General features: G+C 41.4%; 1 protein-coding gene across 1 annotated transcript in view; it reads right to left on the bottom strand.

The window, feature by feature from the left end:
- Positions 1–26,388, bottom strand: part of Stag1 (stromal antigen 1) — a 150,826-nt gene extending 124,438 nt beyond the window's left edge. Inside the window, exon 1 of the mRNA XM_048334971.1 lies at positions 26,158–26,388. The gene's annotated coding sequence lies outside the window, so the exon portion shown is untranslated. The remainder of the gene's footprint in view (positions 1–26,157) is intronic.
- Positions 26,389–26,647: the final 259 nt, after the last annotated feature.

Raw genomic sequence — 26,647 nt, 5'->3', positions numbered from 1 at the left:
TTTTCTAAAACACACACCCTGATGGACTCTGGTGGCTCACATCTGTAATCTCAATAATTCAGAAGGCTGAGGTCCAGAGGACCAGAGTTTGAAGCCATTAGGGTCAGAAAGTCCAAAATACCCAACCAGAAGTGGGGCTGGCTGTGGGGCTCAAGTGGTAGAGCACAGCCAACAAAAAAAAAGTCCAGCAAGTATGAGGCTCTGAGGTCAAACCCCAGTTCTGCCTCGGAAAAAAAGGGGGAAGAAAGGCTAACTTTCTATTTAAAAATGCTGGGAATGCAAGGGGCTGGGAATGTGATCTAGTGGTAGAGTGCTTTGCCTAGTATGCATGAAGCCCTATAGGCATGAGCCACCCACACTGGGCCAGACATCAGTGTGAGTGAGTGAATGCGTGGGTGTGAGTGGGTGTGAGTGTGTGTGAGTGTGTGTGTGTGTGTCTTGGGGCTTGAATTCAGGGCCCGGGCACTGTCCCTGAGCTCTTTAGCTCAAGGTTAATGTTCTACCACTAGAGCCACAGCTCTACTTCTGGCTTTTTGGGCAGTTTAGTGCAGATAAGAGTCTCGTGGCCTTTCCTGCCTCGGCTGAACTTGAACTGCAATCCTCAGATCTCAGCCTCTTGAGTAGCCAGGATTACATGAGTCACCAGCACCAGGCTACTGGCCATCAAATTTTTAATTAACATTCTATGCTTGTTTGCTTTGGGTGGGGGAGGGAAGAAGGGACCCAATGGGAGATAGTGGGGAAAAGTGGCACTGGAGTTTTAACTCAGGGGTTTACAGCCCAACTGACAATCCTCTTGCATCCATCTTGGGTGTTGAAATTATAGGCATAAACTACCATCCCTTGTTTAACCGTTTTGTTTTGTTTTTTTTAACCAAAATACCTTTTGTAACTGTTGTCCAAAACCCCTTGGTTGTCAAGTAGTAACACAGGTCCTGTTCATTTTGTTATTAAACATCAACATTAGTTGAACCAGTTATCAATGTTTTCTAAAAATAATTCACCTTGGCATTGTGTCATAAAACCTTGAAAGGTTAGTTTCATTCAAATTTCAAAATAGGACATGTTAGTATTAGAAGACTCCCCTTTCCAGTCTTCTTTGTTTTCCAAACGCTTCATTTACAGTCTTTGAAAGCAAAAAAACTAAAGTGTGTGTATATATCATTACAAATGCACCACGTGCAAACTTAGAGACCCATTTCAGATGGATTTTCCATTAGCAGGCATTGTTACCAATTTATAGGAAAGGAAAACAACGTAAAGGGGGACAGGACTTGCCCTAAAACTGAGTGACAATGCCAAAATATTCTCCTGTCTCCCTACAGTTCTGACAGTTATCTTGTTACATCAATTCCTAAATAGTAGTAATTGAAGCTGGGAGTTTCTAACAGTACTCTTTTTTTTTCCTCCTAGGAATCCTGTTTCATGTCATTAAACAGTAAATAAATTTCTAAAGAACATATATCTTAAAGAACACATTTTTTTCCTGATATTTAGAAAAGCACTTGTCAAGGATTATAGTCTGCTATAAAATTGGGGTTCCTCTTTTCAAAAAATCTGTTGTGCAGAAATAAAAAATGTTGGCAGAGATACTGTTCCCATGGAGACTCGAGCAAAATATCTTATTGCTGAGCTTCTTTATCAATTCAACCACACATGTTTTATTGTAAAGAATCAAAAAATTGTCTCTTATTTTGTCTAAGTAAATAATCTAACACAACAAAGACACTCAGTTTGGAAAACAATGTTTATTTATTGGTACTTATACTTTTTAATCTTTTTATTTGCTAATCAGCTGTCTTACTGGAAAGATCAATCTTTTGATGATGTTAAAAAAAAATGTCTGCCTTTAGCCAGGTGCTGGTGGCTCACACCTATAAACCTATAAACCCAGAAGACTGAAGTCTGAGGATCACGGTTCAAAGCCAGCCTAGGCAGGAAAATTTCATGATACTCTTATCTCAAACTAACCACCAGAAAATGGGAAGTGGCACTATGACTAAAAATGGCACAGCATTATCCTTGAGCAAAAAGAGCCCAGGGACAGTGCCAAGGCTGTGTTCAAGCCCTGAAACTGACAAAAAGAAAAGTCCACCATTAGCCTGATCAGTGGCTCAAGTCTATAATCCTAGCTACTTGGAAGGCAGGGAGAGTGCTCAAATTGTAGAACACTTGCCTAGCAAGTCCAAGCCTTAGTATCATGGGGAGAAGAAAAAGTGGAAGTTCTGCCTTCAATGTCTTGCTAGCCTACTTGATTTTATAAGGAAATAATGCCTTTGATGAGATTATTGCTTTATTCATATACAATATTTGACCTTTGGTCTGAGTACGTAGCACTACAATTTAAAAAAAATCATTCTAAAGTCAACTGCATTTTCTCATCACCTTTTGACTATAGTGACCAGATGTCCTTCACTTCCTTCATAGCTTCTGACAAGAATTTTAAAAGCGTTGGTTTGCTTTCTTTCCCAATTCCTGTTAGCTTGTCATATTATGGACCATTTTGAAAGGTTTGGTTTTTCTTTTTTAACCTTCTTAACTTTATCACAATGATATATTTTCCCGATTTCCTCTTAAGGAAAAATAAAGACATACAAGGGTTTCAAGCCAGGTAGTAGGCTCACACATCTGAAATTCCAGCACTTAGGAGATAGAGGCAGGAAGATCATGAGGTTCAAGCTGTCTGGGCTTGCCATGTATGGCAAACCTTGTCTTGATCAAAAATTTTTCAAAATTTAAACATAATTCCCCAAACTTAGATATTTTAAACTATTTTAAATTATTTATTTAATTTATTAAATTATTAATTATTACATTAATATTTTAAACTATTAAATGTATAAAATAAGAATAACTTCATATGGAGCATATTATATCTGGGGTATCTTTCATAGATCTATTAAAAATCAGCAGACATAAGTCTACCATAAGAGTGGGAGAATTATTACAAAAGTTCTGAGATAGATCAAATCCTCAGTGGTGTAAAGTTGGCAGTAAGAGTTTTGTGCTGTGCACAGTTACTCAAGCCTATAATCCTCACTGCTTGGGAGGAAAAGATGGAATATTACAATTTGAGGCCAACCAGGGCATGCAAGTTCATTAGACTCCATCTAAACCAATGAGTGGGAGCAGTGGTACATGTCTGTTATCCCTGCTTCATATCACAAAGGCTAGGTACAGGGGTGCAGCCTAATCATCCCCAGTGACTGACATGGAAGGTAACAGTACAAGGAGAGAAGCCCAGGATGGCCCAGGCACAAAACCAAGACCTTACTTCAAAAATAACTAATACAGGGCTGGGATGTAGCTCAGTGGCAACGCGCTTCCCTAGCAAGTGCAATGTCCTGGGTTCGATCCCCAGTACCAAAAAAGAAAAGACAAAAAAAATACAGTTACAGAAAAAAACCCAACCAAAAATAACTAATGCAACAAGGGCCTAGAGGCATAGCTCAGGTAATAGAGTACCTGCCTAGCAAGTACAAAGCATGGGTTCAATTCACACTGCTGCCAAAAAAAAATGATTGAGTAATTCATTAATTTCAGAATAAGGACCATCTGGCAATCCAGTTCATAAACAATATATATATATATATTATATATATTTATATATATATATTATTATATATATATATATTATTATTATAATATATTATATTATATATATATATATATATATATTTTTTTTTTTTTTTTGCCAGTCCTGGGGCTTGAACTCAGGGGCTGAGCACTGACTGTCCCTGGCTTCTTTTTGCTCAAGGCTTAGAACTCTGCCACCTTGAGCCACAGCACCTCTTCTGGCCTTTTCTATATATGTGGTGCTGGGGAATCGAACCCAGGGCTTCATGTATACAAGGCAACCACTCTTACCACTAGACCATATTCCCAGCCCCCATAAACAATACTTTCTATAAACTATAATCAAAGGTACATTAAATCTTCTCTCTATGTGTTAACCTTTATTTAAAACAATCTTAAGTGCCTTGGATATCTTTAATTTCAACAATTAAGATCATTGTGGTAACATCTGATTTACACAAATGCAAAAAAATTTTAATGAAAAGTCCTATCAGTAAGGTGGCTAAAACTGAGCTACTCAAGAGGCTAGTTCTAAGCTTGACCAGCCAGGAAAATCAGAGACTTTATCTCCAATTCATCAGCAAGAAAGTTGCAAAACATCAGGTATACTATTAGCCTGTAACAGTTTTTCAGGGGCCACAAATCTGCCACAAATCTGGTGACTCAAAACAATCAAAATTACTCCTCAGTTCTGGAGGTCAAAAGTCCAAACTCAAGGTGTCTACATGGCCCCACTTCTCAGTGTTCAAAAACATGAAGAGAAGTCACTTCGTGCCCCTTCTAGCTTCTGGTGGGTCCAGATATTCCTTGGCTGTGGCTTATCTATCTATAACCTCTGCTTGCATCTTCACATAACTGTCTTTCACCTGTGTCTAACCCATGGCCTATTTCTGCACATATGTCTTCTAAGGTGACTTGTCATTATCAGGATGATCTTGTTTGAAATTCTGAATTAAATCTGCAAAAACTGACAAAGTGCTCAGTTTCCACTAAGAAGAACTTGCATATATCTTTTTGTTTTAGGGGAAAGGATACCACTCTTTAACCCACTACAGAACTCAAGTTGTATTTTATTTTTAATCTGTATGATATTTTAATTTTATTTTGTGGTCGGTAGTGGGGCCAGAATTCAGGACCTGGGTGCTGTTCCTGAGCTCTTTTGCTCAAGGCTAACTCTCTACCACTTACAGCCAAAGCTCCACTTCCGGTTTTCTGTTGGTTAATTGGAGTCTCATGGACTCTTCTGCCTGGGCTGGCTTTGAACCACAATCCTCAGATCTCAGCCTCTGGAATGGCTAGAATTACAGACGTGTCCCATCAGTGCCTGGCTATGAGTATATTTTTAAGTAGCTAAAATATAGACAGATACAGAGAAAATAATTAACACTGGTTGCCTTTCAGGAAGCAGAAACAAGGGAAATTCTCACTGTGTATCTCTGAAATTTATGTAAATAATGAGCATTTATTTTTCCATCATCCCAAAAGTACTTCATTCAATCTCTTCAATTCTCTAAGAAATTTTTACTCCACTTCCTCCTTCTCTAAGAAAATTAAAGCACTGGAAAATTTCCCTAACTAAAAACCCCACATCTACCAACCCACCAGCACAGCACCTACACCCATATGCTCTGCCTCTCCTCCAGTGGCCATCTTAAAAACTCTGGTGCTATGATTCCTCAAACTTCTTCTACATTTTTATTAGCATCAAGGGTACAAGGGTATTTCACTATGACAATACCCATATATACATACAATGTACCTTATTCAGACTCACCTCTATCACCCTCCCTTGTTAATAACCTCCTTTTCCTCTCAAACTTTTCCATGTCAAGTTCTACTCTACTGGATCATTCTTATCATATCAATACAGAAACACATTTTCAATACTTTACAAAAAACTGTGTTAGCCAGTAGCCACGCACTGTGGTTCACAACTGTAATCCTAGATACTCAGGAGGCTGAAATGTGTGGATAGCAGTTCAAAGCCAGTATGGACAGCAAAGTCCATGAGACTCTTACCTCTGATTAGTCACTCAAAAACGAGAAGTGAAGCTGTGGCTCAAAGTGATATAATGCTAGTCTTGAGTAAAAAGAGCTCAGACATACTCAGGCCCTGAGTTCAAGCCCCACAACAACCAAAAACAAAACTTTGTCTTAGGGGTTTGGAGACATGGAAGAGTACCAGCCAATGAGTGAAAATGTCAGGCACTGAGTTGAGCCAGTCTTAGACCAAAACAAAAACAAAAACTTTGTATTAAGTTCATTCTCTACTCTAGATACCATTGTATTTTGTTGCTCATGTTTGCAGCAAAATGTCTGCAAGAACTTCCTATACTGTCTCTTTGTAACATCTCTCATCTGTCTTTTCTTTCCTCTTTCCCTCATTGCTCCCTTTCCCTGCCCCTCTCTCTCCAAAAATTGAAGAGAGTAGGAAGTCTATGCTTAGGACTTGAATCCAGGGTTTAGTACATGTTAGGCAAGTACTGTTCTACAGAGCTACACCCACAGACCTACTGTCTTTTAAACTCACTCCTAGAAAAACGTCCACTTTTTCCTCTACCACAAATCAGCTAGCCAAGAACACCATTATGACCTTCATTGTTGAACTCAATGGTTAATTCTTAATCTTCATCTTAACTTGATCTTACCCATAGCATTAGTCAAAACTGAAACTGTGGGGGCTTCCAAGACACCCTAGCTGTCTTCCTTTACTAGTACTATGCTGAATCCTCCTCTCCTTGCCAACCACTAAAATTAGGAGTACAAGTCTCTGCACAAATAACCACAAAGGATCTTCTCTGTCTATATTCAGTCCCTGGATAACCTCATCTAATCTCAGAGAGATCATCTGACGTGACTGTCACTATTGTTTCTCTAGCACAGAAACCTTTCCCAGAATCCAAATTTGAATTAAAAGTCTACCAATGCGGGGCTGGGGATATAGCCTAGTGGCAGGAGTGCCTGCCTCGGATACACGAGGCCCTAGGTTCGATTCCCCAGCACCACATATACAGAAAACGGCCAGAAGCGGCGCTGTGGCTCAAGTGGCAGAGTGCTAGCCTTGAGCGGGAAGAAGCCAGGGACAGTGCTCAGGCCCTGAGTCCAAGGCCCAGGACTGGCCAAAAAAAACAAAACAAAACAAAACAAAAGTCTACCAATGCCTATACTGACATCTTCACTAGGCTTTGCAAACATTTCCCACCATCAGTAGAGACATGTGCATAGGCAAACATGCACACGCACACATGTGCACACATATGCACACAACACAGCCTGAAGTTAGTGGCTCATACCTGTAATCCTATTCAAGAGGCTGAGAAATGAGAATCAAGATTATAACCCAGCCCTCACAAACAAACCAACAAGACTCCTCTAATCTTTGATTAACCAGCAAAAAGTAGCAGTTAAGATGTGGATCAACTAAAGCTTCTATGATATAGTTGACTTCCAAGTAACAAAAGACTTTGTTTAAAAAAATGACCCAAGTAGCACTAAGCATCAAAGAAAAAAGTGATTATCTCACTATATAAGAACTTTTCTTATCACTTAAAATAGCACTATAAGCAAACTACAGGATAGGAGATAGTAACAGCCCATTGAAACTAATGAAGAACTTATATTCAGGGGCTGGGAATATGGCCTAGTAGCAAGAGTGCTTGACTCATATACATGAAGCCCTGGGTTCAATTCTCCAGTACCATATATATAGAAAACGGGCCAGAAGGGGCGCTGTGGCTCAAGTGGCAGAGTGCTAGCCTTGAGCAAAAAGAAGCCAGGGACAGTGCTCAGGCCCTGAGTCCATGGCCCAAGGCTGGCAAAAAAAAAAAAAGCATTTATATTCAGAACAAAACATTCCCATGAAGTAAAAAAAAAAAAAAAAGTAGATAATCCAACTAAAACTTACTTGACAATCATTTCACATAATACGCCATGAAAATATCTAACAATGATGTGCTCAACCTTTTTCATAGACAGAAAAAATGTAAATGAAAACATACTTAAGCTGGATACTGGTGGCTTATACCTGGAACTCAGGAGACTGACATCTGAGGTTCAAGGTTTGAAGCCTTACTGGGCAGGTAAAATGAAAGACTCCAACTTATCAGCAAAAAGCTGCAAGTGGAGGTGTGACTCAAATGATAGAGCTCTTCTATAAAGGCCAAATAAATTGCTTACCAAACCCACAGACATGGAACCTAATCCTAAACTATAAACTTAAGTCCCCAATTTTCATAGGTGGACTAAGGTTCAGAACAGTTGAGCAGTTTATATAGATCAATGAAACAAAATAAAAGCTGAGGTCTAATGGTTATTATTGACTGTGGTGTTTCAGTATTTTATTACTAATAAATCCATTTCACTTTACCAGAAAGCAAAAATTATACAGAAAGTGTTATTTTGAGGTTAAGGTTAACATTAAGAATTAAATGAGGAATAATCAAACACAACAAGAAGAGAAATGAAAGAAATACAATTATCTGTAGAATGAGGAAAGTAAATACACAAAATTCAAGAAAGGTGGCATGGAAAGCAGGACTGAGACCTTGTTCGTGACTGTATGAAGCTGAAGCCAAATTAATTCAATAGTGGGAATGCTCCAACAAATTAAATTTGGCAGTTTGTCTCCCGCAGAGCCTCTGGAGACGGTCCTGACCCAGATCTGCTGTTGTTCAGAAAGATCTGTCAGACTATCAGAGCTCAAGAACACTGACAATTAAAATGATCCAACTTGTTTTGAGCTCATTCCAGGTTTACTAATCAATCTTCCTATTATAATCTGCTACCAAAACAAATAGTTCTTCCTACAAAAGGAGAAGGTACTGATTGGCCAACACAGGTAGACCCTTTCATTTGAAAGTTCATTTCTCAATGTATATCAAAATATGATGACCTCATCCTGATACCTCAGACTTAAAGTCACCTGAAACCTTAAATACTTCTGGATGAAAATATTTTCTGATGGGCCCTGGTGGCTCACAGCGGTAATCTTAGCTACTCAAGAGCCTGAGATCTGAGGACTGCGGTTTGAAGCAAGCTCATCCCAGGAAACTCCATGAGATTATCGGCAATATTCTACTAAAAAAAAAAAAAAAAAAAAAAGCCAGAAGTGGAGCTGTGACTCAAGTGGTAAAGCGCTCACCTTGCACAAAGGAAGCAAAGGGAGAGCATCCAGTCACAGAGTTCAAACCTCAGAACTAGCCAAAAAGAAAGAGAGACAGAGAGACAGAGAAAGAGACAGGAGAGAGAGAAAGAAAAAAGAGAGAGAAAGAAATATTTTCTAAGCATTATCAATTCTAAAAGTGATAATGATACCAGAGTCTGATACCTAGTCCATCAATTCCTACTATGTTTTAGAACTCAGAGGCAGTCAAGTTTTCCTACTGTATGATCTAAAAAAAAAAAACTTGTTTTTTGTTTTTTTGAATGAACGCTGTTGACAACTTTTCATACAAATATATGGCCGTGGCTGGGAATATGGCCTAGTGGTAAAGTGCTCGCCTCATATACATGAAGCCCTGGGTTCGATTCCTCAGCACCACATATATAGAAAAAAGCCAGAAGTGGCGTTGTGGCTCAAGTGGTAGAGTCCTAGCCTTGAGCAAAAAGAAGCCAGGGACAGTGTTCAAGCCCTAAGTTCAAGCCCCAGGACTGGCAAATATATATGGCCTTAAAGAGAAAAATGGTTATATTAATATTTGAGTTAAGAGGGAATTGTTTTAACTCATTTGCTGGCCAGCATCCAGAGATGCAAAAAACATTCTTACTTTTTTCCAATACAAGTGGTGAGGCAGTAAGGTCAAAGTAATTTACAAAAGGACAGGCTGCTAAAAAATAAGACAGATTACAATCCAGGTTATTGATTTCCAGATAAAGTGTTCCTTGTTTAAACACACAGCAAGTATAAGGTCAACTTTAAAAAAAGGAAAACACAACTTTAAAACCAAAAAATTCCAAATCTCTGCCAGGTAAAAACCAATGATTATTATATGTAGTCTCTATTAAAAACAGAGAAGGACCTCCAATAAAATAATAAATCATATAAACAAAGAATTAGAACAGGCTGCAATAGGGAAAACGAGGGAAATAGAAAGTTTATCAACAGGAAGTACTACAGAAATCCATATTGTTTCCATTTGAAAGTATATAGAGAAAAACAAATACTTTCCTTTAGAATCTTGTTAGAAAAGTTAATTCTTTTATACTCTTTATCAAATGAAGTAGAATTACTTAAGATTGAAAGAATTAAAGGAAATGATTAGGTTCTATCAAAAATTGTTTTTAAGAACTACTTTGCATGCCAGGCACCAGTGGCTCATGCCTGTAATCCTAGCTACTCAGGTGGCTGAAGATTGTGGTGCAAAGCCAGCGGGGCAGGAGAGCCTGTGAGACTATCTCCAATTAACCACCAGAAAATCAGAAATGGCGTTGTGGCTCAAGTGGTCGAGTGCTACTTTGAGCAGAATAGCTCAGGGAAAGCACCCAGGCCCCAAGTTCAAGCCCCAGGACCAACAAGATAATGATGATGATGTTGATGATAGTAAAAATTATTATTATTATAAAAATAAATAAAACCAAAATAACAAATGGATTAGTTAGGACCCTGGGCCTGGGAATAGCATCCTGGCATGACAAGCAAAAATCAGAAGCAAAAAATACTGCTGTTTCTGAAGTACTCCAGCAGGAAATAAAACGTCCTACCCCTACTCCTTCCTATCCCCTACCAGCCCCTCAAAGATAACCTCCCTATGACCCTAAAGAGATAAGGTCTTTGTAGAAGGGACTGGGTTGAGAATTAACACTCGGAATGTTGCAGGACCGGCCAATAAAGTCAGAGGATGGGTGACCAATCAGAGCACAGTACAAGGCATTAAAAAAAACAACCAGACTCAGCCACTTAGAGCAGAAGCTGCCTTAATCTGAGATACTTCTCTTTTGAATACCCTTCACTATCTGTGGACTTCATTTGCTGAGTTCCTAAGACAAGAAGGGGAAAATCCAAGAGTAGTAGCAGCCACTAGTGAAGTTGCAACATTAGCAGTCTTTGCCTACTGCTGGGCTGCAGCACTAGCAGTGTTGCCTGGTATAGGGCTACAACCCTAGAGTACCAGCTGATGCCTACTTGTAGAATCCAGTGAGCAAAGTACAAAATTAATGAGTACAGATCAGGGAGGCAAAGGCAGTATAGTAAACACGGAGAAACTTTTTCAGTGTTGGAAATGTTTAGTAACTTAGTCTGGGAGGTAGTTAAATGGGTAAAAGCTCATCACAATTATAAGGGGGTATATTTTACTCCATATACTATTAAAGTTGACAAGTGATACTTAATTTGGCAGATTTTATATAACAAAAGAATTTCCTTACATCTAAAACAAAACTATTTTAAGAATTTAGCTACTGGAGCAAAACTATTTTATACTAGAATTAGTTCATGATGCACTGAACAAACATTACCACAAAGAAACATCAAATTCTCTCCAAAATGTATACTTTAGTTTGCTGTATGCCTCCAAGGGCTGGACATGGCAAATGTCAGGGTGCTCTTGATTAGGTCTCATTTCAATCTTTTTTTTTTTTTTTGGCATCTTCCATAAATGAAACACTTAATATTTAAATACAAGCTCCTCAGCAAACAGATGAACTCAATTACTAACAGAGACAGGTAGTGGGGTAAGGAAGCTACAGAAGAGCTCTTTTTAAGTAACTGCTATGAGCAAGAGAGAGGACAGAAAAAAACTACTGGGTAATGCAGAAGAGTCCAATTAAGAGAGAGAAGAGCACAAATATTTTGTAGCTCCAGTCTGCAAGGTTTCTTTCTTGCTCCAGCTGTGCTCAGCAGGTCAGGGCCAAGTCAGAAAGATAAACTGCTCTATATTTGGGGTTTGGTTAGGCAGATGCAATGGAGACAAAATTGCAAAGCTGCTGAATGTATTTCTAGAGGTAAATAAGCTTCTGTCTAGATACAAAAATACACTGCAAGAGGGGGATGATACTTGGGACAAACATGTCAAGTCTTTTGCCTAGCATGTCTAGGACCACAGCACATTTGGGTAGAAGTGGGGAGGAATTCTCTTTTGTGTAAAATGGTGTCTATGCTGAAAAAAAAATTAAATCTCAAAATACATAAACTATCACAAATAGGTCTTCTATAGCATTTATTATTTTTGAAGACAGAATGTTCCTGGCTGAAAATCAAATTCCCTTTTTTAAGGATTCCTTGAAATAGGTTCCAATCCCTTAGAAAGATTCTAAATAGAAATAATCAAATGTGTTCAGTATTATAATTGCAAATCTAGATGTTACTCAACATTTTTATGCAATTCCAATATTTTCCAATATTTTGAATCAACTAAGGAAGTTTCCAATTTCTTAATGAACCTTTAACAAAATCTTACTGTAAGCACATCCGTCACCTCACAGATCAATGTTACCCTTTAAAAAGCAAAAATTAAAACTAGATGTGGTAGTAAGCACCCGTAATTCCATCAACTAAGAAGACAGAGGCTGCAGCTGGAAACCAGTCCAGGCAAATATAGCACCAAGACCCTGCTTCCAAACCAAAATTAACTAATTTTGACAAGCCTGGCCATTTTCCCCTCCCCATAAAGGCTGGTGCTCTACCACTTGGGCCACAGCTCCATTTCTGGCTTTGTGGTGATTAAGTGGCTATAAGAAAGAGTCCCGGGCTGGGGATATAGCCTAGTGGCAAGAGTGCCTGCCTCGGATACACGAGGCCCTAGGTTCGATTCCCCAGCACCACATATACAGAAAACGGCCAGAAGCGGCGCTGTGGCTCAAGTGGCAGAGTGCTAGCCTTGAGCGGGAAGAAGCCAGGGACCAGTGCTCAGGCCCTGAGTCCAAGGCCCAGGACTGGCCAAAAAAAAAAAAAAGAAAGAGTCCCGCCTGTTTTCCTGCCCAAGCTGGCTTCCAACCACAATCCTCAGATCTCAGCCTCCTGAGTAGCTAGAGTATAGGCATTAAACCACTAATGCCTGGCTCAAACACAAAATGAAAATACAAAGGGCTATATAAGATGAGGCTAAGCAAAATGAACTCCAAGAAATGGAAACAGGAGGATTTTATTGTTGTTATGTTTAATATACGAGGTGAATTTCCTTTGGTACCCCCTGTAGTCACTGTAACTGTAACCCCCCTGTACATCACCCTGTCAATAAAATTGAATTAAAAAATTAAATGTAGGGGCTGGGGATATGGCCTAGTGGCAAGAGTGCCTGCCTCATATACATGAGGCCCTCGGTTCGATTCCCCAGCACCACATATACAGAAAATGGCCAGACGTGGTGCTGTGGCTCAAGTGGCAGAGTGCTAGCCTTGAGCAAAAAGAAGCCAGGGACAGTGCTCAGGCCCTGAGTCCAAGGCCCAGGACTGGCAAAAAAAAAAAAAAAAAAAAAAATTAAATGTAGGGCTAGTGGTAAGAATGCTTGCCTCATATACATGAAGCCCTAGGTTCGATTCCTCAGCACCACATATACAGAAAAGGCCAGAAGTGGCACTGTGGCTCAAGTTGGCAGAGTGCTACCATTGAGCAAAAAGAAACCAGGGACAGTGCTCAGGCCCTAAGCTCAAGCCCCAGGATCGGCAAAAAAGAAAAAAAAAATTTAAAAAACACAAAAGGCTAGCTGGGCAAAATAGTTGCTTACTTTTAGAGTATTTAAAAGGCCCCAAGTTCAATCCTGAACAGCATTTTAAAAAAAAAGGCAAGAATTAGAAAAACAAATTATATATGTATATTTAAAGTAAAGGTGTATGACAAAATAATTTCTGTCTAGATCAACGAAGTATCATTGAGTTAACTGCACTGTTGGACCCATGCATGTGAAATTTAACTACATTTAAAATGTATTTTTAAGTATTGCTCTACAAATATTATTCTGCACTGTGTATAAAATGATATCAAATTTGAGGTTCGGCTGGGAATATGGCCTAGTGGCAAGAGTGCCTGCCTCGTATACATAAAGCCCTGGGGTTCGATTCCCCAGCACCACATATATAGAAAAGTGCAGAAGTGGCGCTGTGGCTCAAGTGGCAGAGTGCTAGCCTTGAGCAAAAAGAAGCCAGGAACAGTGCTCAGGCCCTGAGTCCAAGCAGGACTGGCCAAAAAAAAAAAAATTTTTTTTGAGGTTAACAAATCAGATATCCAATGCTGCCAGCAATAATCCCAATTCCATGCTTTCCCAAAAAGCAACAATACAGTGACTGATGGGATGTGAGATTTTGTTACTGAAATACAAGCAAAGGGGCACCCTGTCACATGTTAAGTAATGCAAATGAAAGTAGAAGGAACTACCAAATGCATGACAACAGATAAAAGATTTCAAAGTGTTGAATGTGACAACTGTAGACTGCACAGTACTACCGCTATAAGGTACATGTTTTCTTCTACTTAGTGTTAAGTCTTCCATCCAGTTTTCTAGTAAAAGCAACTGACATTCACTCACTTTAGATTTTAATAATCACAACACTTCACTCCGGTTCTTCCCCTCAGCAGGCAATTTCAGAATAGGATCACCATTCACTCAAATTATTAGCATCATTTTAGAATAGGATCACCATTCACTCAAAGAAAACCTGACACAGCCTTTTTCTAATTTGTGATGGTTAATCTTGCTTGTCAAATTGACTGAATGGAGAAGCACCTAAGAGACTGGTAAAGCACACCTCTGGATGTGTCTATAAGGATGTTTCCAGATTAAGGATTAATTTAGGATTAACTAAGAGGGGAAAATGCTGCCCTAGAAGGCCCCATTCCATAGGCTGGGGCCCAGGTAGGATAAAAGAGGACAGCAAAGGAAAAAGCTAAGAACTAAAGACATTTTATCTCCTGGCTTCCTGGCTGCCACAAGGTGAGCCGTTCTGAAGCCCTACACCATTCCCACCCTGATAGACTGCAACTTATGAGCTAAATAAAAATACCCTTTCCTCCCTTAAATCGTTCCTCTCTGGCCAGGCACAGGTGGCTCATGCCTGCCTATAATTCTAGCTACTCAAGAGGTTGATATCTGAGATCAAGGTTCGAAGCCACCAGAGCAGGATAGTCTGTGAGACTCTTATCTCTAACCACATAAAGCCAGAAGTGGAGCTGTGGCTCAAGGGCTGGAGGCTAACCTTGAGCACAAAGGCTCTGGGACAATGCCCAAGCCCAGAGTTTAAGCCTTCAGAAGGGGGGGGCGGAATTTATCTTGGGCCTTTTATCACAGCAACAAAAATTTTGATTATCAGTAATCTATCCCCAAAACACAGAATCAGAAGAGTTCTCATTATTAGCTCTATTATAATCATTTTATCCGTCACCCACATTCTCCATCATCACCTAATCCTTCTTGTTTACATTCTATCCCCATTTACCTAATCTAATATTTCACAAGCAGACAAAAGTAGTAGCAGTCTTGGCACTACAGTTATTTTAAGCAGTTAGTTCTTTGTTGTAGGAAGCTAAACAATAAAATGTTTAGGGGCATGGTTGATCTCTACTCAGAGATACAGCAAACGTCAGGACCCCAACAAGTTCTGACAACTAAACATACATATCAGTAGACATTGCCTGAAGTACCCCTGGAAGCAAAATCGCCATCAGTTAAGAACCACTTGCAAAACCATTTGGTGTAAACCAACTGAACAACTCATGGGGGGAGAAGGAAAGGGGGAAGGGGGTAGTGAGGGAGGAGGTAACAAACAGTACAAGAAATGTACCCAAGGACTAATGTATGAAATTGTAACCTCTCTGCACATCACTTTGACAATAAGAAAAAAAAAAAGAACCACTGTACCAGAATTTTATTTGTTTGCTTTATTTTTGTTTGTGTGTTATACTGAAGATCAAACAAACCTAGAACCTCACTCATGCTAAGCGAGCATACTATATTTAAAAAAAAATAACAAAAATCCTCTGCTAATCTGCCCTCTTTAAAATCTTACCTATCATAAATAAACTCTACATAATCTATACTTTGCCTATATCTGTAACCTCACGTGATGCCAATACTCTTGTTGCATTATACTCTCTATGGTAAATATAGCTTTCTCTCAGATCCTACGACACCACAGGTTTCTGCTATAGGTTTGTCTTTGCTATTCCCCCTGCCTAAAACAATCTGAATATCTCAGCTTAAATTTCACACCCTCACAGATGCCTTTCCTGGTTCCTGATCTAATGGATATATCTCATTTCCCAACACAATTCCTCACTTATTCTTTTCATAGTACCTGTTACTATATGACTGTTTATATGATTATTACTCTCTCAGTTGAGGACAAATTCCTTGCTTTATTTTCTAATGGTAAAAGTGAAAAAAAAAAAAACTAATCTGGAGTAAGTTAGCAGTGATCACCTCAGCACCATCATCTTATCCCCCACCTGCATTTGTGATCATTCTCACCTTCACGGAAGGGGGTGAGGAAAGGAGAAGCTTAAGCTTTGTCTATAAAATAGCTTTGCCAATAGCCTATTCTCTAAAGGGATGTGAACAAATTAAATAACATGTAATCAATCTAAAGCAATTCAAAGGGTTTAATAAAGAGCTATATCTAACAAATAATTGCTATGCATTTTAAAGCACCAAGCACAATGCTTCTAAGAAATACCTGAGAAACAACAGTTAGCTTGTTCCTTTTTTTTTTTTTTTTTTTTTTTTTTTTGCCAGTCCTGGGGCAGGGACTCAGTGCCAGAGCACTGTCCCTGGCTCCCTTTTGCTCAAAACTAGCATTCTACCCTTGAGCCACAGAGCCACTTCTGGCTTTTTCCAGTTACATGGTGCTGAGGAATTGAACCCAGAGTTCCACGCGTGCTAGGCAAGCACTTTACTGCTAAGCCTTATTCCTAGCTCTGCTTGTTCCTTTTAATCTCTCTCTTTTTTTTTAAGGCAGTGAGAAAGGATGTTTTCAAACTCAGAACCTCATTCTTGCTAGGTAGGTACTCTTCCACTTGAATCTGCCAATTCCTGTTTGTGTAGGTTATTTTTTCAAGATAGGGTAAGATAGGGTATCCAGCTGGCCTGGACTACAATCCTATGGGTGGTTACTTACATTCCCTAGGAGGATGACAGGCAGGACTACCACTTCCAATCACTGTACTCTGTCCTTCCCCCTTGGCTTGGGGTGATTGGCACATACAGGACACCCACCATGGGTTGAGACTCCATCTTACAAACCTTTTTATTCCCCTTCAAGCAGCTACCTCCCAGTCCTCCAGTTTTAGTTTCATTTTACCACCAACTTGGCTTGAATACAGTTAAAAACAGAACTCTGAGATACTTTTCCCCTTGTGTGGTTCTTGGAACATACCATAATCTATGTTAACACAAGTTATTCAAATGTATGGTCCCTTGGTATCTGAGGAGAAATGGTGCCAGTACCTCCTCTTCTTCAACAGATACTCAAGCCCTTACATTCAAAAATATCATTGCTCATAACATAAACACACATATCCATACATTTTAAATCAACTCATAATAATACAACTTAAAAGCTACATAAATACAATTATACTAAATTTTTAAAACACTAATGACAATTAAAGAAACGTACAAGGCTGGGAATGTGGCTTAGTGGTAGGGTGCTTGCCTAGCATGCACAAAGCCCTGGGTTCGACTCCTCAGTACCACATAAACAGAAAACACAGTACCACATAACCAGGCCCTGAGTCCAAGCCCTAGGACTGGCAAAAAAAAAAAAAAAAATTACATTACATACATGTTCAGTACAGTCAGAACAATAATTTTTTGGTGTCAAGTAATTTAACTTGAAGATGATAAGATCCACAGGCAAAAACCAAGGAGCTGGGCTGGGAATATGGCCTAGTGGTAGAGTGCTTGCCTCTTATATATGAAGCCCTGGGTTCGATTCCTCAGCACCACATATATAGAAAAAGCCAGAAGTGATGCTGTGGCTCAAGTGGTAGAGTACTAGCCTTGAGCAAAAAGAAGCCAGGGACAGTGCTCAGGCCCTGAGTTCAAGTCCCAGGACTGGCACAAAAAAAAAAAAAAAACAAGGAGCTGAGCACTGGTGGCTTACATGTATAATTCTAGCTATTTAGGAGGCTGATATCCGAGGATTGCAGTTCAAAGACAGCCTGGGCAGAAAAGTCTATTAGACTCTTATCACGGGTTAACTAGCAAAAGGCTGGAAGTGGAGCTGTGGCTCAAGTAGTAGATCACTAGCATTAAGTGAAGAAGCTAAAGGACAATTACCAGGCCGAGTCTAAGCCCCAGAAAGGGGGTAGGGTGGGGGAGAAAAAGAAAACAGAGCCTCCAAAGAGCCAATTCATCACAATGACCTCAGAATTACATTTCAGTTTATTTCAGTAAGTAAAATAAGCATATTAGAACTAAGTCTAAATTAGGCTCAGGAGAAAATAATAAATTATTTAACAATATCAATGTTAGTCATTAAAAATAGCTGCTACTATGTCTATAGAAGTTGACTTGTAGAAAGTAAAATATTACATAAAGTCCATGATTAGAATCATACAGTATAAAACAGGTCCTACAGGACTTTCAGCTAATAATTACAAGAAAATTATTTATCTTAAATTCCTTCTAATAGCCTTTCCTCTGAAAGTCTGCATATGCAGTTGGAGAAAATGACAAAGGAGTGTATTATTACTGGAGCATAAAGGTAGCCAGAGTGTCAGGGTCTGTAACCCACATCCGCTTCATTACTCATTATATCTCTAGAAAGTCATTTCACTTCTCTATTTCCTCATCTGTAACTGACCTAACAGTGCCCATTGCGTAAAGGTTGTCATAAGGATTACATGAGTTAATATGTACACATAAAATGCATCCAACAGCATGTAGGAAGTACTGTTATTGTATGTTATAGTACTGACGACCCATATTATATTATTTGGGGTTCTGCATCACTACAGTTAGTAGCTACCAGACAGAACACACATTTCCCTCACTGCAGAAAGTTCTAGTGCACAGTTCTAAGGCTGTTATCAGGCTACAAGAATGACGATGCTTGCTAAGACAACACATATTATCTTCCTTTAATGAAATATTTAGAAAAAAGTACACTAAATCCAAAGTATTTTCCAATTTAACAATCTTGATATATGACAAAGAACATGTTTCAATTGAACAGCCAATTGAAAGGGGGGTAACAGGCAACTTTTATAAGAAACTCTGATGTGAGGAGAAACCAAACATATTGGTATTTTTGTTTTCTGTCTGCTCTACATCAGGTATACATTAAATGAACTCAATGAATTATACCATGCTTAGAAGAGTAATTAAACCTAAATTTATCAATATTTCATATTGATTAGAGAAGCCAACTTGTCAAACTGTGAAATATGCTTCTTTAATGCAATAACCAGATCTAGAGGTAGAGTCCAACATATTTTTCTAAGACACAGTCTTACTTTATTTGCCCAGGCTTGCCTCAGGTGGTCCTTCTGCCTCAGCCACCTAAGTAGCTTCCAGTTAGCCTAATTTTTAAGTACTAATGAAAAAATTATAGAGATATTGACATTATTAGAGCTACAGTGTGAAAATACTGCTGATTTCTACTGGTGACAAATAGGTATTTTTACAACTATATTTTTCAACAAGAGCTTAAAGATATGATTATTCTCCCAGGCAAGTACATGAGCCTCATTTTTGGGGGGGGGGGGTGGGGGGAGTATGTTTTGTTGTTTTAATCGCCTAAAAATGGTCAGTCTTCAGAGTTAGAAAACCTGAATTCAAACTCACTAATTCCCATTAGAATTGGGAGAAAAGTCCTTTAACCTCACAACCTCACCTGTGAAATAAATGTAAAACCTACATAAATTGCTGTGCTATTTGTTTTCACATACTTAACATATATTTGACCCACCCAGTAAATAATCCTATCAACATTATGGTTCAGCACTCTCACAGTGCATCTGAACTCAAGAGGTATGGGTCCAGTGGTCCTGGCTGCAACAAATCCCAAGCACTGGTGCAGTTTTAAAGCTCCCAGGGCATTTTCCCCCTTTGTTTGGAGTAGAGATGAAAGGAAGCTGAACCCCCGAACTTTGCACAAGCTCTACCATTCAGCTAATACCCCAGCACCAGCACCTCAGGTGACCACTGGCCTAAGATAAAGTTTAATGTTTTTAGTTTGGCACACCAGGCACTCTGGTCGCAGCTTATAGGTCTGCATTATAAATCACTCCTTAATAGGACCCCTTCTCCAAACAAACCCAAGTTGCATATCCTGAAGAGGTAGGCTACACAGTAAGTAGTTTTTCCTACTTGAGCCTATATCACAAGCACCTAAATTACCTGTTAAAACACAGACTGCTGGTCTCCAGCCCTAGAATTCCCAAGTAGGCCTAAAATGGGGCCGAAGAACCTGTATATCTAACAAGGTTCCAGTTTGTGCTGGCACAGAAGTCATTACTTTGGAAACCACTGGACTACACTAACACAAAGCTGTCCCTTTGCACATATTGATCCTTTACCTGAAATGCCAGCAGAATATCTACTTCACAAGTTCAGAGCCTTGATTTAGAAACTGACATATGATAAAATGGAATTAACAGCCATAAAACTGACTTGCATTTGTTATTAAAAAAAAAAAACGCTGTGACAAAAATGGTGGTATACACACAATTTGAGGCCTGTCTGGCTACACAGCAAGTTCTAGGCCAGCCTGACTACATAACAAGGCTCCTTCAAAAAATAAACTTACAAAGAAGATTTCAATTTCAAATGGTATCATTGATGAATTCTAACAATAAGGAAGAATAGCAATATTACACAAAAATCTTTCCATATAGAAGGGAAAACTCCTATATTTCATTTTCTTAAACCTAACCAAGACACTACATCTATAAAACAATACAAATATAAACTCCAGAAACAGCAACAAAGTACTAGAATTTAAGAATATATACTGACCAAATTGGTTTATCACAGAACTAAGATTACCTGTAACTTTTTTTTTTTATCAGTCCTGGGGGTTAAACTCAAGGCCTGGATACTATCCTTAAGTTTCTCAGGCTCAAGGTTAGTGCTCTACCACTTGAGTCACAACACTACTTTCCAGCTTTTTCTGAGTAGTTTTTAAGAGATGCACAGACTTTCCTGCCCTGGCTGGCTTAGAACTGAGATCCTCAGATCTCAGCCTCCTGAGTGGCTAGGAATACAGACATTAATGACCAGTGTCTGTCTTTTTTTTCCCCCCTTACTTTCTCCAATGCCAGTCCTGGGGCTTGAACTCAATTCCCTGACCTATTCACTTAAAGCTGGCACTCTACCACTTGAGCCACAGCTCCACTTCTAGCGTTTTGCTGGTTAAAGAGTCTCACCAACTTTCTTGCCCAGGCTGGCTTCAAACCACGCTCCTCAGATCTCAGCCTCACAAGTACAGTAGCTGAGATTACAGGCATTACCCACTGGTGCCCAGCTACCTGTAACTTTTGAAAGTATACTTGTCCATTTTACCACAAAAAGACACTCAGGTTACTTCTACACTTTGGTTACTGAAAACAAAGCTACTATTACTTTTTTGCACACCCCTTTGAATATGCTATAGAAGTTATTTCATAGAGATAATGGAAAGATTATAATTGCTAGGCTTAAAGTACAATTACTAAAAAGAAACGTTCACAAAACAATTGTTATCAATCTACACTCCTGCCACAAGTAGTCAGGTAGTATAATTTCTTTACATTCTCAGCATTTGGTATTATCAGATTTTTATATTTATTTTATTTATTTATTTTTGCCAGTCCTGGGACTTAAACTCAGGGCCTGGACATTGTCCCTGGCTTCTTTTGCTCAAAGCTATGACTCTTACCACTTGAGCTACAGCTCCACTTGCAGTTTTTTCTGTATATGTGGTGCTGAGGAATCGAACCCAGGGCTTCATGTATAAGAGGCAAGCAATCTACCACTAGGCCATATTCCCAGCCCAGTATTATCAGATTTTTAAATATGTGCCGGCCTAAAGTAGGACTCCGAAGAAAGAACCATTTTACAGTGAGGCAGGAGGAAAGTTCCAGGCCAATGTCAGCTATATAAGCAAGTTCAAAGTCACCCTAGGCTACACAATGAGGCCATTCTAAAAGAGGAGGAAAAAGTGTTGCCTCCCAGGACTTGAGATGTCTAACAGAGATTCAAGTAGAGAAAAAGCCCCAAAGGAAGCAACTGGGATGTGTTATGTGGAGAAAGGGTTTGAGACCAACTGATCTAACCACGACCTACTAAGCTCACTTTAAAAGCATCACCTATTTCTCCATGAAGGTTTCTCTAGGTATTAAGAAACTGGGATCCTGTCTTATCAAAATAATAGAAAACTCATCCTTCCTTCTCTAGATACACCCTACTTTCTACCTCAAGAACCTCTCATGCTATAACTTATGCAACAGCATCTTTTTAGGTCTCTGCTTACTACTTCTTTTCCCTATAGAATATCAATAGTTCCAAGAACCACCTGAATTCTATGAGGCAAGCACTGTACCACTAGGCCTGGAATTCTAAAGAATCCTATCTTTGTTCAGTCAACAACAAAAAAGATGTTATCTAGTCCCTACCATCTCACCTCTGTGGTAAGAAGTTGTTAATCGGTATCTCCTCAATTATATTTGTTTTGCTTTTGATAATACTGGGGATCAAGTTACAAACTAGGCCTGCCCATCTCTTCACTAAATTAACACTTACTTGTGATTTTTAGTTTGATTTGCTAGGTAAACTTAACTGCTTCTTCTTGAAAATAGTTTTGCTTTTAGCTGGGGACTAGGGGCTCACTACTATAATATTAGCTACTCAGGAGGCTGAGACCTACAAAATCTCAACTTGAAGCCAGCCTGGGCAGGAAAGTTTAACTGGAGATTGCCTTTCCCATCAACTGCAGGCATGGCTGGCTCTAGTTAGGACAAGAGGCTCTAGTGTAGGACTAGAGGTGTGGCTCAAAGTGATAGAGCAACAGCCATGAACAAGGACCTTGGCTGTTGGCTCAAGCTCCAAGGGAGGGAAGGATACTTTTTGTTTCTGAGACTGTCAAATGACTTATACTATCTCCTTTGTGCCACCAAAATTAACCCTACACTGATAGCTTCAAATAACTACTTGAAGAGTTTCCTCTTTCACAAGCTGTTGGACCAATAATCATACCACAGCAACAGTTTGATGCAATGAATTTGTGAACCTGCCTGCTCCTTAAAGAGTTCAATCTTTTAAATTCCTTAACTTCCCTGAGACTTAATCTAATGTATAATAGGGGTAAAACAGGCATTAAGGAACAGCAAAAATTACCTAATATTAGCCATGCAATCTAGGGACTAGGGGAATCTAAGGCAAAAGAATCTTAAGTTCAAGGCCAGCTGGACTACACAGTAAGACCATCTCAAAAAATAAAGGCGTCTAGGGATGTAAACTCAGTGATTGGGTAATCATTTAACATGTGTGGGGGCACTGAATTCAATCCTTAGGAGCAAAGCAAAGATTTTAAGCAAGATCAAATGAGGCTATTGTTTTGTGAAAATACTTCTTGTCCCACGCAGGTAAAACTCTGAAGACCCTCTAATGACACTTGTATAATTAATCCCCTTGGGGGTAGAACAGATCTGAAGTTATAATGGGATAGCTTTTCTGTGCTGATGTTATATGGCATTAGATATTTTATGTATGTAATTAAGGTCTTTAATTGTTCATCAAAAAGATTATCTTAGCAGACTTGACCTGATCAGGCTAACTGCAGTACCAGTGACCTGCACACGCTATGAAAGTGCTCTAGCCCTTGAGCCATGCCTCTGGTCCTTTTGCTTGTATTGGTGTTTTGCTGTTGCTTTGTGCCAGTCCTAAGGCTTGAACTCAGAGCCTCAGGCACAATATCCCTAAGTTTTTTTTTGCTCAAGACTAGAACTCTACCAGTTGACCACAGCTGTTTCTGACTTTTTGGCACCATATCCAAGCTTCTGATCTATAGAAACCGATATAGGTTTTAAGCTACCAAATTTGTATTAACTTGTTATGAACCAAAACACATAAACTAGCCTCAAAAAGGAAAGGGATGTACTTTTCCTCAGAGTGCCTCCTTCCAAATACTGAGATATATTGACCTAGAACCAAACAAGGGGAAAAAATAATCACTACTATAAAGTTTTACGTTTTAGGATTTTGAAAGATTTTTTTTCCCACACACACATCTGGCTTAAAATGTACCATACTGGTCCCATTTTACAGATGAGACAATGAGACGTAATGAGTAATATCCCATACAAAACAAAACTGGGAGATGTTCCAAATAAACTTCAGCTCTGGATTCTCTCTCCCTACACCACAGTTCCTTGAAGGCATTGAGTCATTCACAACAGCAGTTAATTGTATAACTCTTCAAAAGAGGCAGTCCAGGTGACATTATTTTCCATATTTCACATGTAGTTAAACATCCCTTACCTTTATAACAGTAACAAAAAACTGAATCTAGAGAATTTTCTTTCTACCCAAGAGTGGTTTGTAAAAACGACCACTGGTAGATCACATGTCTAAATAAATTTATTTTTATTCAAAGTACAGGCAATGGTTTGGTTTGGAGATGGTGTTTCCAAGTACAGGCAACGCTATGGTTTGGATATAGGGTCTTGGTGATACCCAGGAAGGCCTCACACTTGAAACTCACCCGCCTCAGTCTCCCAAGCAGTAATAAAGGCCATCTTTCTAAGCCTCAAAGAATCATTTTCAAGGAAATGGAAAGGGAGGTAGAAAAACACCTGTAGGTTTCTACAATTTTAAGTAACAACCTGTGTTATGCTTTCAAAACACAAAAACAAAAAAATATTTCCGTTTCCTTCAGCATTCTTCTCTTTGGTCTAATTTTTTTAACCTCAATTTATTCATAAGTGTAAGAACACAGTACATCGTACAGTAAAGGAGCTGTTTTTATTTTACTCTTATGTATGTTTCACTAAGTGCTTTCTTTCCCCCATCAGGAAATTTGCAATTTCCTTGAAACATGCTGAGAACTCAAGGTACAAGAGTTACATTCAAATTCATGTAAGTTTTTTTTTTTTTTGGCCAATTAAGACACTTCTTTGCAAACCCTTTCTGCTCAGAGGCAAAACACCAGGAGTTAATAAACTACACCCAGTAATAAACTACACCCATCAACTAACCCAACTTTTAACAACAGATAAATTCCCTACCAACCCAACAGGCATTGTTTGGGGGGGGAGGGGATGTCCTACAAGCTAAAAAAAAAAAAAAAAAGAGCTATGACTTTATAAACGTCTGCAATGTGCAAAGAACAGGTAACATTTCCAATGGAAGGAAGTCGAGTTGGGGGGGGGGAGCAAATCCTCTAAAACCGGAAAATGTTCGGTCCCTTCAGCAGTGAAGAAGCACCCGGCTTGGCATCTTACCAGAAGAGGGATGGGGGGGGAGGGGAGTTTGAGGAGAGGGGAGTCCAGAGGAGGGAGGTTGAGGTCTAACTCCAAACACTCAGTTTCCCAAGCTCTCCTCTCACCGCCCCCCCCCCCGAGCGCCCAGAAATGGAGGGAAAACAACTTTTATTGGCCTCCTCTCCCGGGGGGGCGGGGGGGGGACGACAGTACTCTGGCTCGGACACGTTTCACTCGATTCCCCACACACACACACACCCGCAATCTCCTGCTCCCCCTCCCAAAAAGCAGTGTTGGGGAGGAGAGGGGGGGGGGCGGGAGAGAAGAAGAGAAAAGACTAGACTTACATAGCGGGAAAGCCCGGCTGCGATTCACCACCACCACCCCCTCCCTCCACAGGTCGCCCAGGTCATCAACCCTCCCCCCGCCTTCTCCTTACACACACACACACACGCACACACACACACAACATCCCCACCCCACGCACGAGAGAGGCCTGGGGGCCAAGCCGCCACGCCACGCGACCCCCGACTCTTCCACCCTCGACCCCACGGCTGAGCCCAGCTCGTTGTCATGTGACGGGGGGTGGGGGGGAGAAGAGAGAGGGGGGGGGGGACAACCGCCGCAGAAACGCAGGGCGACGGCAAGCATTCGCGCCTTCCCACCCGCCTCGGCCCCGGCCCGGCCCGGCCCGGCCCCGTCCGGGGAACCCGGGAGGGCGGGCGGGCGGGGGAAGAGGAGGGCGGGCTTGGCCGCGGGCCCGAGCGCGCCACAAAGGCTTGGGCGCCCGTCGCCGTGGTGCCCCGGCGGGCCGGCGGGCGGGCGGGCGGGCGAGGACACATTTTCGGGGCCCGCGGGGAGGGGTGGGGAGGGAGGGAGAGCGGGATGTTGGGGTGCCCCGCCGCGTCCGCCGTCACCTCCCCGAGAAGGAAGAGGAGGGAGGAGGGAGGGAGGGAGGGAGGGAGGGGAGCCGTGGGGGCGGCACGTCCGTCCATCCCGCCCGCCCGCCCGCGGCCGCCGCGCCCCGCACAGGCCCCGCGCGGCCTCCCGCCGCCCCCCGCGCCCGCCCGCCCGCCCGGCCCGCCGCCCGCCCCGCGCCCCGAGCTCCCGCCCGGCCTCCATCTTGGATCGGCGCTGGCGGCCCCCGCGCCGCCGCGGCTCGCCGCCGCCGCATTCCCCGCTCTTCCCGCCCCCCGCCGCCGCCGCCGCCGCCGCCCGCCCGCCCGCCCGCCCGCCCGCCGGCCCGCACTCACCTCAGCCGCCCATCCGGGCCGGCTGCCGGCCGTCGACCTCGCTCTGCCCCCCCCCCAAAGTCTCCGGTGTGTTATTCCCGTGGTGGGGGGGTGGTTCCAGGGTGGTCGCCGGGGGCTCGGGAACGGGGGCCGCGCCTTCACCGGAGCCGCAATCCTAACCCGCCATCTGGTGGCATTTTCCACACGCCAATGGCGCCGCGGCAGACTCGGGTCCGGACCGCCCTCTGCTGGCCACCGTGCTCCGGTGCCTCGCTGACGGGACGGGGGGCCTTACCCGGAAAGCGAGGCGGGCGGGCGGGAGGGCGGGGGAGGAGGGAGGGAGCGGAGGCGCGCCGGCGGGGGGCCGGCGGGGCGGAGGGAGGGAGGGAGGGCGGCACGCGCGAACGCTTCCCGGAGGGGGGGGGGGGGAGAGACCACACACGGCGGCGCGCATGCGCGAGAGCGGGGCGGGAAAAAACGTAGCCGCGGCGTGGAAGCCCCGCCCTCCCCC

The sequence above is a fragment of the Perognathus longimembris genome, chromosome 26 (genome assembly GCF_023159225.1).
Source record: "Perognathus longimembris pacificus isolate PPM17 chromosome 26, ASM2315922v1, whole genome shotgun sequence".
NCBI classification, from domain to species: Eukaryota; Metazoa; Chordata; class Mammalia; order Rodentia; family Heteromyidae; genus Perognathus; species Perognathus longimembris.
This window is presented reverse-complemented; position numbering and strand designations above follow the sequence as displayed.